The sequence below is a fragment of the Lynx rufus genome, unplaced genomic scaffold (genome assembly GCF_022079265.1).
Source record: "Lynx rufus isolate CCGP_SWC_20201006 ecotype Redwood Valley unplaced genomic scaffold, mLynRuf1.p SCAF_3, whole genome shotgun sequence".
In the NCBI taxonomy this organism is placed as follows: domain Eukaryota; kingdom Metazoa; phylum Chordata; class Mammalia; order Carnivora; family Felidae; genus Lynx; species Lynx rufus.
The window spans coordinates 180,762,175-180,767,585 of NW_025814845.1; the positions used below are offsets into that span (position 1 = coordinate 180,762,175).

At 39.2% G+C, this 5,411-nt stretch overlaps 1 pseudogene; it reads right to left on the minus strand.

Moving 5' to 3' along the window:
- Positions 1 to 213: 213 nt before the first annotated feature.
- On the minus strand, positions 214 to 4,855 carry LOC124521235 (40S ribosomal protein SA-like; annotated as a pseudogene).
- Positions 4,856 to 5,411: the final 556 nt, after the last annotated feature.

The window sequence follows — 5,411 nt, forward strand, 5'->3', positions numbered from 1 at the left end:
TAAATAGATACAACCAATGAACAATACCAAATATTGGCGAGAATGGGGAGCGCACTAAAAACGATCACACACAGTCTGTGGCCATGTAAATTTATACAGCAAACTGTGCATACAGTGGGTGGATGTGGACTGTCAATTTAGCTAAACTGGATTATGTTTCGCAACATTGCCTCCACGCATGGTTGCAAGTTAACGCAGGCCACGAGAGCTAATTTATGCAAGACCGGTGGACAGAAGCAAAGCAGTAGCTACGTTCTTCATGCTTGAAAGTTCAGAATACCCAGCACTGATGCAGTTTGCACACACTGTCACTATCTGCCGACTCACCAGGGTACTGTGAGGCACCAGCGAGTCCACAGCTCCTGTGGCTTCTCCGGGTCCTGTAGGATCCTCACTGGGCCGTGTGGTTTTTAGTCCTGTGAAGAACACCATGTGCTCCTAGAAGATCTTCTCATCACCAAAGTTGTAGGCCTAGAAACAGAGTAAGGTTTTAGTTTGTCCTCATGGGTCCCGGTTTGTCCGTTCTCTACCCTATTTACGATCATCTTCTCTTTCTGACTGCCAGCCCTGTTGACCTTATACCAGACACAAAACAGCTTCATAAAGACTGTTTAACCAGCTCCCACAAATGCATAAGGTCAATTTCTTAAATAAATATTTTCTATACATATCACTCAAAAGATTCTACTCTTTTGATTTAACTTTGTGATTATGAAATGAAGAAAATAAAACAAGCTGTATGTAGCAAGTAATGGTTTAACATTTCATTGACAATTAAAAATATACTGACTTTACCTTCTTTTTCTGATACATTTATTTAAGGAGAAAATAATGCACAAAATTCACCCTTTCTTTAAAATATATTCTTTTGCCTAAGAGCTTTCTTTCTATTAAACTTTACTCAGGGTTCAATTTATCACTGATGGCAAGCATAATTCATAATAATGCATGGTGCTCACTCCCAGAAAAGTGAATGTCATCAACAGGGGTGAAGTATCCAGAGAGTGTGGGGCAGATTTAGGTGTCACCTATCAGAGCATTTGTGCCAAGAAGTAATTTGAGGAACAGCATCCTATGAAGAAATCAAAGCCAGGCAGAAAATCCAATACCCAAGGCAATCTAAAGGGGTTAAAGAGAATAGAACATCAGCCAACAAAGGTATTGAAAAGGAGTGAGGAATGAAAAATAAATTTGTAAATTTGAAGGTGAGAGGTACAGGCTGGAAGAACCCTCTGAGCAAAGGGAGGCAGCTATAGCTGATAATTTTTCTAATGGCCTCTGGTGAGGGCAATAAAACAAGAATTTACTGTAATCGTTACTTGTTTTCTTCACATAAAGCACCTCTATTCTTTACAGACACCACAGAAGATTTTTTGGGAGCCAAGAACATGTTGACCTGAGGAAGGCATTACAAATACACCATTTATAAACTTAAATAATATAGTTCAGTTAAACTATTGATGTCAACATGTAAACCTTATATAGCTGGAATGAAGTATTTGGATCATTGTTTTAGTTACCATAGTATTTTGCCATTATGCTACAGAGACATCCATTAATGAACGATTAGCTGATTAGAATTGTTATAATGTAAGGAAATATTATTTAGCACTGGTAAAATGAAAGTAATAAAATGAATTTCTAATTCCAATAAATTTTGAAATATTTCTAAAGAAATAAATACTATTCCAACTCTTAGAAAGAAATTGGGGGGCCATAACGAGCAAAAAAATGTCTTGACACCATATTCAGATTTAAGTTTCTCTTTTTTTCAAATGTTCAACTTTTTCTTTCAAGTTTTTCTATCTACATTCACTGTGTTTTGATGCAAAAATCTGTTCCTAAAACTGGTTGTTACAGATATAATCAAAATTCTGCATTGTATTTTAATCAAGAACTACTTGTCTTACTTCTATGATAGCTTTATATAAAGAGAGATGCCTTTATTTATTCCTAATTTTAAGGACTCTGCACAGTCCAACACTAAATTATTAGAGCTATGATAGCAAAATGACACTGAGTTACCTCAAATTTTTGTGATTATAAAAAGTCTCAATGGCAGGCATGATATCCAAAAGTATGTAAACAGTTTCCTATAAAAACCATTATTTTAAAATGCTGTTTCCAATGATGAATGTTCACATCCTCCAGTTTATAATTCCACAGTCATCACTAAACAAACCTTTGAATGTAAGAGAAAGGTACACTGTCCATTTTGGTGAAGAGATTTAACCAGAAACTCAACTTTAAAAAGATAGAAGTATAAATTTTTCTTCAATACTACGGGGAGATAATTTGTTGTAACTGGGAAATAAATACCTGCTAACCTTGGGCTTTGAATTTTCACAAGCATTTGTGACTCATAGCTTCTCATAATCCCAAAGGTTCTCTAATAAAAAGTTGTGGGTTTTGGTTGTACTATAATGTTAATCAAGATCAAATTAACCATCTGTGACTTATAATAAAGTAGTCCTGGTGTCTATCACCTTCTTTTCTAAACAGTTTATCAGTGGGGTTTTACAATGGATTAAATTCCTGACTTTCACAGTAAAACTTCTCAAGTCTTAACTCCTGCAATTTACATGACAAGTAAAAATCAATACAAGTGCTTTTGTTAATAGTCTCAAAATGAGAAAACCAGAGTATCTGGAATAGAAACACAAGAACCCAAGGTTTAACAGTACTAATTTTTAGTTTCCAACCTCTTAGGGCTTCTGAATTATCACTGTCCTCAAACCATCCTCTTACCTCATAAACCACCCTGTTTCTTGAATTATGAACCAAATTTACAACGATCTGAGAACATGTGCACTGCAAAATTGTTTAGCTCCCTAACTTTTTCATCCCACAAAAACTGAAACGCAAGACAGTGCAACTAATTCATTTTCAAGGCTTTAAACACTGCTATAACTCAAGAAGTATAAATGTTACAGAATTTCATAGATACCTGAACTGCATCATGTATTTAAATACTCTCACTTTCTCCATGAGGGAACTAAAGACCCCAAAAGGTAAAGACTGGGCCCCAAGTTATAGACGCAAAAATAAAATTTTAACCAGAACATAAATACATGATTGCAAGCTCACATTATTGTCCAGCTGGTCCTACAAGCACAGAAAGATGATTTAATTCAATCCCTTTATTGTATAGATGAGCACACGGGATTACAATGGTTATCAGGTTTGCTTAAGGGAGGAAGGTTATTCACGGAGTTTGTTAAATAGAAGACCTGAAACCCTGGAAATACTTTCTAAGCTTCCACACGTAAGGAGAAAGCACTGCCTTAATCTATATTCCTTGAGGAATCTCTTTTCTGGCAGTTACTATTACTTTTCTACGCTTTGAGGCCCACATAATAAACTCACAGCTTTGTTTCAAAACAACTATTTTCAAAGGCCATTTTCCAATATCAAAATAGTAATGCAGGCAGCCAAAACCTACTCACGGAACAGGTACTTCATACCAGGCGTTCTTCTACGGACAAGGGTAAAACAAAGCCTGAAAGCATCGCCTATTCTAGAAAAGGGAGACGGGATGACCTGAAACCTAACCGCCAAGCAATAGAGCGAATAAATACACACAATCATTTCATGTACTCATACATGCTGGGCCTAAAATTCTAAACCCAAATGTTGAGGGAGACTTTTTTCTAATCGGAATGATTTCACAGCTGTAAAACGCTTCGCTGAGAAGTGGCCCGATAAACAGGGAGTTTGGGGAAGGGGGATTTCTCTAACAATTCATACTGACCACTGAAAATTGCTAGAGGGGCCATATGGTTTGAGAGAGAGAGAGAGAGAGAGAGAGAGAGAGAGAGAGACTGTGTGTGTGTGTGTGTGTGTGTGTGTGTGTGTGGTGTTTTGTGGGGTGTTTTGTCATTGTTTTTTTGTTTGTTTGTTTGTTTGTTTTTAGAAATCGTGTAGTTTTCTTCAACCTCATTTCTATTTTCTGTTTTAAGAGTCAGTGGAAAAACAGCATAAGATACTAGCCGGCCGTCCCTACCCGTGTAGAGGCCCCCGCAGGAGGAGCTGCAGACATCCCCCCCCGTCCCCCACCGGCCCCGGGCCGGAGCAGGGCACTGCTTCCTGGGCACAGACGGGAACCGCCTACCTTCAGGCCAGTCTGCAACCTAAGGTTGAGCACCAGGAACCTCCGGAACTGGAGCAGTCCACCTACCTGACCTTCCTCCTCGGTCACAGCCTTTGCAGCAGCAGCTGGTTCTTGCTCCTCAATCTCCCCAAGACTTCTGCAGAAATAGGGATCAGGTGTGATCTCCCGTCGGTGTTCCCGCGAGATCTGGAGCACGCAGGTGCAGAAACTCCCTGCCCGGCTGCCCCTCATCAAGGCCACTGAGTGACCTTCCTTTGCTAACAAGTTGCAGGGGGTGGCAATGGCAATGACCACGCAGCGCAGAGGAGAGTTTGTATCACACAGAGCAATGACAGGCTGGTTAATTTAGGAGAGGCTAGTGGTCAGCCCTGGGATCAGTAACCACCGGAAGTCTCGGCTTTCTGAAGGCTCCCTGGATGAGGGTACTGAAGGTTCCAGAAGTGAACTGCCTAGATCGAGCTAGAGAAGGTGCCAGCAATAGGAGCGGCCACAGGGCAGCAGCCAAATGCAGCACAGCTCACCAACCAGTATCCCTAAAGCATATGACCCTGACATCAGCTGGGGTTTCAATGGCAACAATGTTGCCTCCCCGCAGAAGCGTCTCCCAGGTTCTCTTTAGATTTGTCATGTAGATGCTATCAATTTTCCTTTTGTAGAGTAGGTACCATCTAAATGGATTCCTGATGCAAGTGATTTGAAAATATTCTTTTCCATCATTTGCAGGACATCAAGGGCACTGGACATGAAAAATTTTCCCGTAAGTTACCACGGGAATTCAGGACAACAATTTATGGACTCTTCCCTGGTAGCACAGATTGGTGAGTTCATTTTTTTAAGCACCAAAGTGTTACCAGCAGCATAGGAGCCAATGAAATAAGAACAGGAGAAAAATAACCTTAACTTAAAGCAGAACATCCCCTCTTGCTTACTCTCCCTTTCTGTCTCTCTTGTCTCTTGCACACACACACCAATCAGCAAACAAGCAAAGGAAAGTAAATGTAACATGAAGAAACTCAACCCACAAGAAATGCTATAAGAAGCCTTGATTGTCATTAATCTGAGACTAATGAGAATATCTCATTTCAAGAAAATGTTTTACTATTTTAGTATTATCCCTCCAAGATATTTACTTATATAGCACCATTTTCATGTTTTCCTTATTTCTAGGAATTTTTTTAAAATTTAAACCTGTGCATTATTTAAAACTAAAGTATCTATTTTCTTTTTTTTAATGTTTATTTATTTATTTTGAGAGAGAGAAAGAGAGAGCATGATCCGGGAAGAGGCAGCGAGAGAGAAT